At 36.9% G+C, this 15,367-nt stretch overlaps 1 pseudogene; it reads left to right on the forward strand.

Moving 5' to 3' along the window:
- The first annotated feature begins 1,372 nt into the window (after nt 1-1,372).
- Nucleotides 1,373-15,367, forward strand: part of LOC137768302 (protein ILRUN pseudogene) — a 100,377-nt pseudogene continuing 86,382 nt past the window's right edge.

Consider the following 15,367-nt stretch of genomic DNA (forward strand, 5'->3'; position numbering starts at 1 on the left):
ATATGATGTTATAAAATAGACCTTTATAGGGCAGAAAGGTCTGGGAGAAAAAGGGAGTTTTATTTTTCTTCTTTTTGAAGTTGAGCTAAACTCTTGAAGCCCCAGTTAATTGGGTGTCAAGATATCAAACAATAGGAAGGACTGATAAGCTTTCAGTGAACTCTCCTCCCAGAGAATTTATGTTGGATAAATGATAAGTGAACTTTAAAGCATTAGGTTTTCTGTCTCCTCTTAACCTTTACAGCCCTTACATCCATTTTAAAAGAAAGCTTCAAGTACCAAGCAGAGATCCAAAGAAAGATTAGAAAATGAAAATTGGACTACTACTATTTTCCTGGTGGAATGTTTCAGTGGTCTAAAACTGGCCAAATGATTCCATAATATAGACCTTTGTTACCTTTCTTCCCAGAGCTAAAGGTAAACAAGTAAGAAAAACTTATTTTTCCATGGTACACATGGGATTCACTTCAGGGAAAGTAAAGTGTGGGATAAATACAAGCATACACAATACACACCTATATATGTGAAGTAGCCATTTGTTTACATGATGGTGGTATTTTTCCAACTCTAAATAACATCAGGTATTTGCTCGCTATATTCTCTTCAGAAAATATTTTCTGAAACATATCCTGCATATTAATAATTGTGGATTTGTTATAAAAAGCCTGTGATTTGATATAAAAAGCCATCAAGAGCCGCTACTAGGGCTTTTCCTGGGGTACAAAGATTAACATTAGGCCTGAAGAACCTATTGTATAGTCAGCATAGAAAGAATTACTCGAATTTGCTCCAGAGGTTGAAAATAAACATCCTACTGGTATTTAAATGAATAATAATGTATAAGGGAGGAGTGTTACTATTTCTGCAAGTCATCTATGACAAAACAATTTCTGCGATTCTATAAGTGAAGAGACCTGAAAAATATCAAGATGATAGGAGTGTATCCTCAGGACTGGAACAAATCTTAGTGTTTTTGGAGAAAGAATGTGTCAAGATGAAAAGAAGTGGACGCATGTGCTGAGATATGCACACATTGTACACAGTCAGGAACTAAATATGTCTGTTTTTCAGGAAAACTGACCGAGAGAGAGAAACACTCTGTAGTAGATACATGTGCTCTAGTCACCAGGCGGCAAGGTACTGATAAGATTGATCTGGTGCAACAATACATCTCTTAAGACTATCACATTCTCTTTTTTTCCCCCAAATTATTTTTTGTCTAGAAGCTTTCATCTTTTCCAAAATTCTTTTGAGAAGTTAGAGAATCTTTGTAGGAAAATACCTTGATAACCACTTGGGTCTTAGGCTAGAACGTGAGGGAGTCCAGATGTGGACCAAACTAAGGGACCAAGAGAAAATATAAGATTGTAAGATGGGGGAGGTAAAACCAGCTGAAGAAGTCTCGGAAGTCCACATAATCTTCCTTATGACCTTTGACACTCTTCAACCCAACAAGTGTGCACCTGCATGCACACTCACACCCACACCCACAGAGGCCATGCCTTCAGTAGAGGTTCCAAGGCTTCAAAATGTTGGAAGTATCTTTGGAAATGGTAAATGAGTTGGACTTATTAGACTAACGTAGGTGGAATAAAGGCAGTACTCACATGTTTCAGAAAGCAGAAAAGCATGCGGAAGTCAGTGAAATAATATGAAAGGGAAAAAAAAAAGAATTTTCAACAGTAACAGGCTTTAAATTTGGTGGTTCAGCCAGAGTTAAGAAGATCAGTAAGAGGCAGAGAGTGATCTAGCTCGTACCTGGTTTTTATAAATCTGTAAAAGCCCACGTATAATAAACACAGTGGTTTCCATCATCTTGGTTTGTTGAGCATCATTCTCAAAGCAAACTCTTGATGCATTGATAGAGCGAGTTTCGAATCTGTGAATTTTAACGAGTCCTTTGGGCCCTGGTGAGCCACAAAATTCACTCTATGACGTCTCTGAAATTTTGTTATTTTTCTCATGTCTAAAGATGAAATAAATAAGAAAATGTGAATAAGAAGCTAGCTATTAAGGACTCTGGTTGTAAGTTGCTGAGTTTCTAACTAAATTGTTTTCTTCAAGGAATGGAACTTCTATGAATGTGGCTCTGAGCTCTACTTGTTTTTACTTTATCTATGCACTCATATAATTTTATCTGAGAAAATGTTTCTGCTCCTTAGTGTGAAACTTCTGAAAATGAAAGCAAAGGAAAACCATCAAAAGAAATGATCATCAAAATGTATATGGGAGGTGATTATGTTAGTGCTAAGGGAATGAAGCATTGTTTAGGTTGGCATAATGGAAAATGACCAGTAACAAAAAGCCTGTCTCTGTTTGAGGTGGAGGAGTTGATAACTGATGAGTGTAGACACTGGATGATTTGAGGTCAACCAAATGAAGAGAAATTTTGAGGATATGACTTTGCATATGTAGGTTTGGGAGTCATATGTGTGGTTCTATATTTCAAACCCAGGGGAAGAAATAATTTTTATAGGATATTAAGAATAGAAGAAAAAAATACAGAGGCATAGTGATAAAACTGGAACTGAGAATTCTTTTGAAACATTTAGAATGTTTTTGAATTCTTCAAATACGTGTCTTTAAAGCAAAAATCATAACTTCACTTTTAATTTAATTCTGGATCTCTTTAAATCTAAAGCGAGTGTGTTGTAGACAGCATATAGTTTGGGCTTGCGTCTTTTTTTGTTTTTTTAATATATTCAGTCACTCTGCATCTTTTGATTGGTGAGTTTAATCCATTTTCACTTAAAGTAATTATTGATAAGTAAGGACGTATTACTGCCACTTTGTTAACTGTTTTCTGTCTGTTTTATACTTCTCTTGTTCCTTTTCTCTTGCCGTCTTTCTTTGTGGTTTAATCATTTTTGTGGTGATGTACTTGGATTCTTTTCTCCTTATCTTTTGTGTATCTGCTATAGATCTTTCTCTTGTGGTTACCCTGAAGCTTGCATCCAATCTCTCGTAGTTCCAACAATCTATTTTAAGCTGATAACAACTTAACTTCAATACAAAAGTTCTACACTTTTACTTCCACCCCCTACACTGTGTTATTGATGTCAGCGTTTACTTCTTTTTATATCGTGCGACCACTAAAACATTTTTGTGGTTACAATTATTCTTAATACTTTTGTCTTTTAACTTTTATACTAGGATTAAAAGTGATTTACATGCCATCATTACAATATTACAGTGTTCTGTGTTTGTCTATATATTTACTTTACCAGTGAGATTTGTACTTTCACATACTCTCACGTTGCTGTTTAACATCTATGCATTTCAACTTGAAGAATTCCCCTTGGTAATTCTTGTAGGGCAGGACTAGTGCAGACAAACTGCCTCAGTTATTCTCTATCTGGTAAAGTCTTTCCTTCTCCTTTATTTTTGTGTACCATAAATGTAAATGCATACCCAATAAATGTTACTGAAGAAAGACATCGCATAAAAAAGGAGGTAGAATAGAGGAAGTAATAAGAGAAACTACAAGGGAAGTATAAAAGAATAAACCCATGAATAACTGCAAGAAGAAAAAGGGTACCCTTATAGGACGTGAGGTCAAACAGGTCTACACATTTATCACCTACTAGCATCCAAGTCTTCTTTTTTCCCCTAAGACTCACTGTTTTTATTTAAAACTAGGACTCTGACAAGTATATAACAAGTCTTTAATCCCAAAACACTGTCCTCAAGTGGGCCTTTCCCCAACATTTTTCATTCCAGAGTTTGAAAGGCTTTGTGCTCTGTAATGGGATGCCAGGGTGGAAAATTGAAAGGACACGATCATTGCTGAAATAATCAGAGTTCTGAAGGGAGATAAGCCAGTTTCAGAGTCTGTATCTATCCATAAAATGCACAATGAGTTTATTGTCTGGTCTGCCAATATTCAAAACAGCCTTTGATTGAGCAAGAGTATCAGAAATCCAAATTTAAGCAATTATCCTGGCATACTGTAGCTGCTGGCAGTGTACATAGCTGGACACGGTCATTAGTTTTTATGCTGCTTTAGGGCAAACGTGTTACCGGAAACTCAATTTACTCCTGACGGAGTACTATTGAGCAACCAAAGCATGAAGACTGTCAAAGGCTTCCTCTAAGTAAAGCAGGCTGCTGACCTAAGGTGCCCTGCTATCAGAAATATATTTATGCACCTAGGGATTTTTTTAATACTCAATTTTTTTTGCCTCCTTATACATTATTATAAATATCTCATTCTGCTAGTGATAGTTAACATTAACAAAGAATATTTTTTTCTATATTAAAGTCCCTACTGCATGGATAATTGTACCCTATTCAAAAACATGGTGGGACAGCTGGCCTGCACATTGGTGGTGAAATAAAAGGAAGAAGGGTAACAGAAATGCATGCCAAGTTGAGAAATGAGTTTACAAGCAATGAGTTGTGAATAAGAACTTCAGAAGTTGAAAACTCTCTTCACGTGCCTTCACCCCTGCCTCCACCAAATCCTGACATTTGTAACTTCTTCAAACGTGAATTTGAAAGACATGTCACAAGATGACAAAAAAAATCTCAGCCTGATGAACATGAGTATGTTGTAATATAACTATGCACTTTTTTTTTTTTTAATTTTATTTATTTATCTTTGGCTGTGTTGGGCCTTCGTTTCTGTGTGAGGGCTCTCTCTAGCTGCGGCGAGTGGGGGCCACTGTTCATCACGATGCGCGGGCCTCTCACTGTCGTGGCCTCTCTTGTTGCGGAGCACAGGCTCCAGACGCGCAGGTTCAGTAGTTGTGGCTCACGGGCCCAGTTGCCCCCCGGCATGTGGGATCTTCCCAGACCAGGGCTCGAACCTGCGTCTCCTGCATTGGCAGGCAGATTCTCAACCACTGCGCCACCAGGGAAGCCCAATAACTATGTACTTTTGACTCTCAAGCAGCAAAACAGCTGAAATACTGATTGTTAGCCAAAAGTCCTTTCTTTCTGGTTAGCATTTACAACCTTGTTGTAAGATCAGGGAATATTTTTCCTGATTCATCCCAAACTACTGTAAGAGTTTCTCAAACAAAGAAAGAGTGTGGACTGGGGAAATTAAATATTCTATGCGGAGGAAAGAAAATGGGGACGGGCATATGATATTTAGGGAAAAATGAAGAATTCTGGGTTTAAGGCACACAGTGTATGAATTTGGTCACAGGAGAACAGATTGCCAGATTAACTTCGGTTCATATTTTAAAGAACATTTGATAGGTAGGTGATAAACAGGTAGATTAATGCATGTATTTATTAAACAAACATTTAGTAAGTACTATATTCCAGGTGTCATGCCATTCAACTTCTGGAAATACAGCAGTGAGTAAGAGAGAGACATTTTAAGCTAGCAAGTGGCTAATATTCTTATGTGAATGATTCACAGTAAACACATTGGGTTATTTCAGTGGTGACACATCCTGAAAAGAAATTGAAGCAAGCTCCCATCAGCATCCAAGTGAGATAGGTGTGTTCAACATTAGATATGGGGGTTAAGAAAGATCTTCCTGGGGAGGTGACATTTGAGTTGGCCAAGCGTAAGTAAGGCTAAGAGATGCTTCAGGCAGAGGACTGGCACTTGCAATGACCCCGAAAAAATGAGCTTAAGAAAGGAAAGAAGACCAGTGCGGCTAAATCTTATTGACAAAGGGTGAGGGTGCAGTTGGTAACAGATGAGAGAGAGACCAGGTCGTGGAGAAACTCTGAGGCTAGTAAAAAGACTACCTGTAATCATTGTGGCTTATAAGGAGACAAAGTTGCCAATTAAAGGACTTGTGGCTGCATGGCAGGAAAGAGACAATAATGACTTAGACTATGTATCCCATAAAGGTGGATAGATTTGAGATATATTTGCAAGTAGTACTAATAAGAATTTCTTAGTAATTGGATGTAGGAACTGATGAAATAAAAAAGTATCAAGAATGAGTCTTGGCTTTTGATTTGAACCCCAAACTGGAAACAACCCAGATATCATTCAACAGGTAAATAGTTAAACAAAATGTGGTACGTTCATACTATGGTGTACTACTCAGCAATAAAAAGGAAGCAACCACTGATATAAGGAACAACTTGGATGATGCTGAATTCAGGGGAATTATCAATACATTGAGTGAAAAAAGCCAGTCTCAAAAGGCTATATATGCTGTGATTCCATTTATATAGCATTATGAAGCAGAAAAATTATAGAGATGAAGATTAGTGGTTGCTAGGGATTATGGAAGGGAGCAGGAAGGTTGTAGCTGTGGCCTTAGAAAGGTTTCACGTGGGATCCTTGAGATGAAAATATTCTGTGGCTGTGATGGTGGTCACACACACACACAAAAAAATCTGTGCATGAGACAAAATTTTGTAGAACTAAATACAAACAGATAAATGAATGTCTATAAAATATGAAATCTGAATAAGATTAGTGGATTATATTGATAGGAAATTTATGGTTATAACCTTTTACTACAGTTATGCAAGATGTTACAATGGAGGGAAATGTCTCGAATGGTAAATGGAATTTCTCTGTATTATTTCTTATAATTGTACGTAAATCTACAACTATTTCAGAATTCAAAATTAAAAAACATTAGCTGCTGACATTATGAAGAGAAGGTAAAACCGAATAGCTACATTGTGAATGATGTCAGTGAGAAAATTCATGGGAAGACAGCTGTTGGTTTTGTGGATTACATCATTTAAATTGCTCATTTAAAATTCTCTTCTCTTAGATTGTGGCTGCTAGCGCTACAAAGAAAACTAGAAGTAATCCCCTGTGGTGTCTATCTATTTTCCCTTAATGACACATATTTCACCTTTGCATTGAATTATAGCTGCAGGGTGAGTTCTATAAGTGCTTTCATATTGTGTATGATGCACCACTTGTAACAAAATTGCCTGGTGTGTTTATAGAACAATGCAGAGGGACTTCCCTGGTGGCGCAGTGGTTAAGAATCCGCCTGCCAATGCAGGGGACACAGGTTCGAACCCTGGTCGCGGAGGATCCCACGTGCCGCGGAGCAACTAAGCCCGTGCGCCACAACTACTGAAGCCCACGCACCTAGAGCCCGTGCTCCACAAGAGAAGCCACCACAATGAGAGAAGTCCACACACCGCAGCGAAGCATAGCCCCTGCTCGCGGCAACTAGAGAAAGCCCGCACTCAGCAACGAAGACCCAATGCAGCCATAAATAAATAAATAAAATTTATTTAAAAAAAAAAAAATGCAGAGTCCTACATTACCCCCCTGGCCTACTCAGAATCTGGGTGCACAGTAATGAGCTCCAAGAAACAACAATATAAGGTTTCTTTTAAATAATTCCAGCATTTTAATGCTAAGTGTAATATCCTATTTATAGAGAGGAAAGTAGCAAGCATCATGGTTGAGCACTTGCTCTGAAGCCAGGCAGGCATATGTTGGATTACTTTATCCATCACTTCTTAACTATTGGAATTTCATCAAATGTATTAACTTTTTAAAATCTCAACTTCTTCATTTTTTAAATACTAATGATAACACAGGATTTGTTGAGGATTCAATGAGTTAAAATTTTATATTGCTTGGAAAATTGTCTGAAAATAAGCTACATACTCAGTAATATCCATATCTATCCACCTCTTAATCCTTCTATTAATCCTTCTATCCATGTATGTATGGATGGATGTATCTATCTATTTGCAGTATCTACCTTTCTTTTTTCTTTTTTTTTTTTAAATATTGCTTTCCCTCTTTTTTTTTTTTTTTTTTTAAATAGGGAGCATTTTCTTTTTTCAAATTTTATTTATTTATTTTTTTATTTATGGCTGTGTTGGGTCTTCGCTTCTGTGCGAGGGCTTTCTCTAGTTGCGGCAGGCGGGGGCCACTCCTCATCGCGGTGCGCAGGCCTCTCATGTTGCGGAGCACAGGCTCCAGACGCGCAGGCTCAGTAGTTGTGGCTCACAGGCTTAGTTGCTCCGCGGCATGTGGGATCTTCCCAGACCAGGGCTCGAACCCGTGTGCCCTGCATTGGCAGGCAGATTCTCAACCACTGCGCCACCAGGGAAGCCCCCTTTCTTTTTCTATAAATTTTTGATATGTAAATGCTTATGATATGTTTCCTGTTTTAAATTGTAAACATTTGAAGACAAAGACTTGGATATTTATTTATTTATTTTATATCTTACTAGGGTCCTGGATGTCCAGGTTGATTACAAAAGTTCTTGATTGACATCTTATTTAATGATATAATGTTGACACATTTGGAAAAAGATGGGCATGTAGGTACTTTGTCCAATATTGTGAGAAGCAATTAATGAATTTCATAAATTAGTTCTTTTTTATATCTCTTTATGTAATTTGCTAGTTCGTGTTTGTAGCCAGGGTTTGACATTGACTTATCTTTCTAGGACACTTGGGCCCATTTTCTCTCATTTACCTGATCTCTAAATTGGCCCCAAAGGAAACGTATTATGAATTAAATATTGACAGGGAATGATCCATTACATTCCAGCATCTAATTTATGTGCTGTTAAATATTATGGGGGTTTCCCTGGTGGCGCAGTGGTTGAGAGTCTGCCTGCCAATGCAGGGGACACGGGTTCGAGCCCTGGTCTGGGAGGATCCCACAGGCCGTGGAGCGACTGAGCCCGTGAGCCACAACTACTGAGCCTGCGCGTCTGGAGCCTGTGCTCCGCGATGGTGAGAGGCCCGCGCACCGCGATGAAGAGTGGCCCTCGCTTGCCGCAACTAGAGAAAGCCCTCGCACAGAAACGAAGACCCAACCCAGCCAAAATAAATAAATAAATAAATAAATAAATAAATAAATAAATAAATAAATAAATAAATAAAATTTTAAAAAAAAATTATGGATCCTTCAAAACAAATGAAAATTAAGTCACTGTTTTGAAATAAGTCATTTTTGTTGTTTATTTTATCTCATTTTTGAGCTTACAAAAAGTCAGGCATATTAGCTCAGTGAAATGTGAATATACCCCTGACAGGACTGGAGAGTTCACCAGCTATGCACATCTTGGCATAGACATTTGTTGAAAACTAATTTTTTTTTTCCCCTTCTCATTCTGCTGACATCTTAAGAACTACTATATTTATAGAAACATTGTGGCAAATTAGTCTCTAAATGATGTATGAAATGAAATATCCTTGCCAACTTCAGATAATGGGCTGAGATCTGCTGTGCTCAGTTACTTCCTTGAAGGTGTATGTGTGTTCAATCGTATTTAAATTTCCTTTTTTTTTTTTTTTTTTGCCATAAATGTATTTAAATTTTTTTTCAAAAATTAGCTAAGATATTGGGGTAATCATTTAGACCTAATAAATAATTATTGAGATTAACTTGGGAAATTCTATTGTGGCATAAAACTGCATCTACATATTATTTATGTGTGGAAATATAGTTTGTCTTTATTTATTTAAGTTATAGGGACTTCCCAAAGTCACTTAGGTCAATTATCTGCTAGGAATCTAAATTTATTCAAAGAATTCTGAGCCACATTAACAACACCTGAAAATTCTTGCTCTGTACTAACATCAAAGAGCTGAGTCACCCACGTTTAAGATCGATGTAAGACCACTGAGTTTGAGATTATCCACAGGTTTCAAAATTAATTTCAAAGCATTAAATATTTTAAACTCTAGAGATTTGGAGAAGAGAAATGCACTTGAAAATTCAACTTAAAATTTGAATAATAGACTTTTTCCTCATTGTAAAAAAGATGCTGATTTTTTTCTGAAAATAATGTGATTTATCACTAGTCACTATGGATATTTTCAAATACCCCAGAAGGATAAATACATATTTAATGTAACAAAAATTATAAGTAAATGTCCAAAGAAGAAACTCAGTTATTGATACAGCCAGGATTCATAACTGTTTATCCTCACTTTTCCTTGGGCATATTTTAGTTTAATTCCCCTTTTCCCAGGGACACAACATAAAGGAGAAATGGAGTTAGTACCCACTAGGCATGATGCAAGGAATAAAATTTTAATGCCAATTAATAATTCACAATTTCTACCTCATTTCTGTTAGATTTCAGAGGAGAATTATTTTCTCTTTTTTTAATTGAAATATAGTTGATTTACAATGTTGTGCTAGTTTCTGGTATACAGCAAAGTGATTCAGTTATATACGTATATATATATATTCTGTCTCAGATTCTTTTCCATTATAGCTTATTACAAGACATAGAATATAGTTTCATGTGCTATACAGTAGGTCCTTGTTGTTTATCTTTTTTATATACGCAAGTTTGTATCTGCTAATCCCAAACTCCTAAGTTGTCCCTCTCCCCCTTTTCCCCTTTGGTAACCATAAGTTTGTTTTCTATTTCTGTGAGTCTGATTCTGTTTTGTAAATAAGTTCATTGTATCGTATTTTAGATTCCACATATATCATATGATACTTATCTTTCTCTGTCTGATGTACTTCAGTTAGTATGATATTCTCTAGGTCCATCCATGTTGCTGCAAATGGCATTATTTCATTCATTTTTTATGGCTGAGTAATATTCCATCATGATCTATCTATCTATCTATCTATATATCTTCTTTATCCATTCATTTGTTGATGGACATACTTCCATGTCTTGGCTCTTGTAAATAGTGCTGCTATGAACATTGGGGTGCATGTATCTTTTCGAATTAGAGTTTTCATCTTTTCCAGATATGAGCCCAGGAGTGGGACTGCAGGATCATATAGTAACTCTATTTTTAGTTTTTTAAGGAACTTCCATGCTGTTTACCGTAGTGGTTGCACCAGTTTACGTTCGTACCAACAGTGTAGGAGGGTTCCCTTTTCTCCACACCCTCTCCAGCAGTTATCATTTGTAGACGTTTTAATGATGGCCATCCTGACCAGTGTGAGGTGATACCTCATTGTAGTTTTGATTTGCATTTCTCAGAGGAGAATTATTTTAATCAACACTTTATCTTTAAACTTTGATGATTTATATACTATTTTATGTCAAATTACAAAGTAATGAATTTTTTTCTATTTTTTTCTAGAGAGACTTTTATCTGTTACTTTAATACGTTTACTTCATTTGAACCATAGAGACCAATTCCAAATTTTTTATATAAAATTTATCCCTTTTAAATTAAAAAAAATTTTTTATTGGAGTATAGTTGATTTACAATGTTGTGTTAGTTTCAGGTGTACAGCAAAGTGAATCAGTTACACATATACACATATCCACTCTTTTTTAGATTCTTTTCCCATATAGGCCACTACAGAGTATTGAGTAGAGTTCCCTGTGCTTTACAGTAGGTCCTTATTAGCTATCTATTTTATATATAGTAGTGTGTGTATGTCCATCCTAATCTCCCAATTTATCCCTCCTCACCCCCTTTCCCCACTGTTAACCATAAGTTTTCTACATCTGTGACTCTCTTTCTGTTTTGTAAATAAGTTTATCTGCACCCTTTTTTAGATTCCACACATTAGTGATATCGTATGGTATTTGTCTTTCTCTGTCTGACTTACTTCAGTCAGTATGAGTATGTCGCTGCAAATGGCATTATTTCATTCTTTCTTATGGCTGAATAATATTCCATTGTATATATGTACCACATCTTCTTTATCCATTCCTCTGTCAATGGACGTTTAGGTTGCTTCTGTGTCCTGGCTATTGTAAATAGTGCTGCGATGAACATTGTGGTACATGACTCTTTTTGAATTATGGTTTTCTCTGGGTATATGCCCAGTAGTGGGATTGTTGGGTCATACGGTAATTCTATTTTTAGTTTTTTAAGGAACCTCCATACTGTTCTCCATAGTGGCTGTATCAATTTACATTCCCACCAACAGTGCAAGAGGGTTCCCTTTTCTCCACACCCTCTCCAGCATTTATTGTTAGTAGACATTTTGCTGGTGGCCATTCTGACCAGTGTGAGGTGATACCTCATTGTAGTTTTGATTTACATTTCTTTAACAATTAGTGATGTTGAGCATCTTTTCATGTGCTTTGTAGCCATCTGTATGTCTTCTTTGGAGAAATGTCTATTTAGCTCTTCCACCCATTTTTTGACTGGGTTGTTTGTTTGTTTGTTTGTTTGTTTTGATATTGAGCTGCATGAGCCATTTTTCCCTTTTAAATTTACATAGACAAACTATTCAGTGCAACTTGAGAAACATAGCTTGATGTCTGTCCCTATCTTAAGTTGGGTTTCCCATGAAAAAGACTTGAAGAAGAGATTCTATGCAGGGAGTTAATTGGAGAGTGCTCTTGGGGAAAACATCTGCAAGAAAGTAAGAGAAGGAGACTTGGGTGGAGGAAGTTGAACTCCAGTGCATTTGGAAGAGAAGTCACAATCAATTCTATGAGAAGTTCTAGAGTTGTATTCAGCATTTTCTTCCTCTTTGACTCATACGTGACTCCTCTTACTCTGGTTTAGCACCTCTGCTAGTCTAAGTGGTTTCCTGTGTGCCATGAGCTAGACTCTCATCCCTCAGGAGTCTGAGACCCCTGGTCACCATACCCTACTACTCCATTTGTCTTTTTACTATCAAAATTGGGCTGAAGATTACCAAGAGATAGGCACATAGATCACTGGGGACAGAACACATTCTTTTCTGTTACTACTTGGTGACAGCAGTCCTTACTCCTTCTCATGGTCAGAGTTAATTATCCCTCTCACTTTGGTGACTCTGTTCCCTCCCTGCCTGGTCATCTCTTGTCCCCAAGGAACCCAAGGTTATCAGGGACAGCTCTAGTTTAAAGTTTAATGGGTTTTTTATTATACCCTCTAGTAGAAATATCTTTACTCTGGGAACTAGAGTAAACCCAGAGTCTAGAGTTGCAAATTACCCAAGTGGATTAACCAAGATGGTCATAAGTGAGGCCCACTCCTATTTATACCCTAGGTTCCTGGATCCATATATTCTAATGTTCTACCTATTAAGGACATAACACCACATAATAATCATTAATTTAAGATAGATAGATAGATAGGTAGATAGATAGATAGATAGATAGATAGATAGATAGATAGATAGATAGATAGATAGATCGATCCTGGATGATAGCATCTATTGTCACAGAATTACTCCAACCTGGCAACTCAGCTTTCCTTTTGAAAGTTTCCTCTGTTAGCTCAGTGGTTCTACACACCCCCACCCCACCCCATAGGTACAGTTAACAATGTCTGGAAATATTTTTTCACAGCTGGCTGGTGGTACCACTGGAATCTAGTGGGTAGAGTCCAGCGACCCAGCAATGCTGATAAATGCAGTGTAAGGCGCTGGAAAACCACCACACAAAAAAAGAATTATTTGGCCCAAAATGTCAATCATGCAGGGGTTTAGAAATCCTGCCTTAGCCCATTAGGCCAGTAGCTTCTGGCAGCTGTTGAATGTGATATGACTACTGTACTCATGACTACGTGCCAGCAACCATTTCTGTTTCACCATAAAGTGGCTTCTTTGGTCAAAGGTGATATTACGTGGTATGACATCCAGCTGAATCAAATATTTTATAAGATCTTAGACAGTGGTTCTGCCCATGACACTTTTAGTAGGAAAGGCTAATCCGTACCTGTGTCATGTTTATCCAAGTCAGTTAGAATTACTGCATTTCCAGGGTGTCATGTATCTGTTCTAATCAATGAATCACTACATGGCTAATTAGCCTCTTCAAAAAATGATGTTTGATTAGGGGCTCAGTATTAATTTCTGTGTCTGTAAGATCTGACATTTGCCAAAAGCAGCAGCTAAATTCAGTTTGGAGAATGGAAGGCTAAGCAGTTTCTCACATGTTTAGACTCTACCTCCGGTGACCATGGCTATTCTATTCATGAGCCTGTTCCCAGAGAGCTGAAGAAAGGGGTAGGTTGACATCAACTGAATGAGTTATTGGAACTACATAGCTTTTTAGGGCCGCTTCCATGTTGGATGTTCTTTGGTATGTTAACATGTGAATTGAAGATCATTATGCTTTGTACCCACTCCCATATGGCCATCCATACACCTCTTCTCCACACCTCCTTATCCTTCCCCATCCTATCGTTCTCCTTCAAGGCCCCATCCAGCTAGCCAAGCCATTTACTACTCCTTTTATTTCACATGCATACTTATTTTAAGCTACTTCTATTTAGCAAAAGTTAATAAGTAGGTGTGACACCTAAATAAGGCTCAGCACAGTGGGAGGACTTCACCTCAGCATTACCTTTCAAAGCCACCTCTGACTGAACGTTAATGAAGTAGCAACACATTTTTTGTTCACACCTGTACACCAAGCCACATCATCCATGAACTCCCCTTAGGTTATATCCTCTTCCATCATAAGATCATAAGAGACTTCTTCTCAATATGGATACAAGTGTGAGTTGAAAGAGAGATCTATAATTTTAATATGTCTCAAATGGAGATATAAGGATTTTACAACCTATCTTCCAGGTTTATTGAGAGAAAAAAAGGGATAATGAATAGGTAAAATCCATTGGAATATCAGAAACTATGCTATTATTCGTATTTTTATCATATAACAAAATGTAAAGGATATTATGATAAGCAGAGAGTCAATAACCAGATTAGCTATGTAACATTTGAGATCTTGAGATAAAAATAGAAAAAAAGGAAAAAAAAAGGTAAACATTAATGCTAGGAGCTCCACATATATTATCTGAGTGGATTCAGGAGTTAATATAAGAAGCCTGTGTCAAAATGTAAAGTAACATACTGCTTACTTCATCAAGGAAGTCTTGATATAAAACAAACAAACAAATAAACAAAAGATTAGTGAAACAGTTGCAAAGAATAATGCTCCCAGGACAAAATTGGATTATTTCACAATTTTCCTTTGGTTCTTTACACTCAGAAGAAAGGTGTTTTAGGCTCTCAAAGCAGATGTTCCCTAACTTCCTATATGTTGATGATCAGGTGAATTTCACTTTGCAGATTAGCTAATCACCTACACACACACACACACACACACACACACACACACACACACACCACTGCCTATAACTTCTTTCCCTATTGCTAGCCCTGTGACCACATCAAAATTTTGTAATACACATGGATTTATAGGAAAAGTGACAGCATATATAGCTCCAATATATTTTGCTTTAACACATCTGAATAAAGATGTGATGAGAATGACAGACGTTTGACACTAATTGATATTAAATAATGTTATGATATGTGCATTTCAAGAGGAAAATGCATCCCTTTATTTATAATCAATTTGCATGCATAATTTACCTTATTATTTTTATTTCAATAATACTAAGGTTGAATAGCATACCTTAGGTCATCTTGGCTAGACACCTTACTGAGCAGTGGTATGAAATCAACTTAGAGTTAATAATTTAAATCATCCTCAAAATGACAGACCTGCACATGTAAAACCAACTTAATGATATTTTGTCTAAAACACTGCAAAGTTAATGGTTTGGAATTGA

The sequence above is a fragment of the Eschrichtius robustus genome, chromosome 8 (assembly GCF_028021215.1).
Source record: "Eschrichtius robustus isolate mEscRob2 chromosome 8, mEscRob2.pri, whole genome shotgun sequence".
NCBI classification, from domain to species: domain Eukaryota; kingdom Metazoa; phylum Chordata; class Mammalia; order Artiodactyla; family Eschrichtiidae; genus Eschrichtius; species Eschrichtius robustus.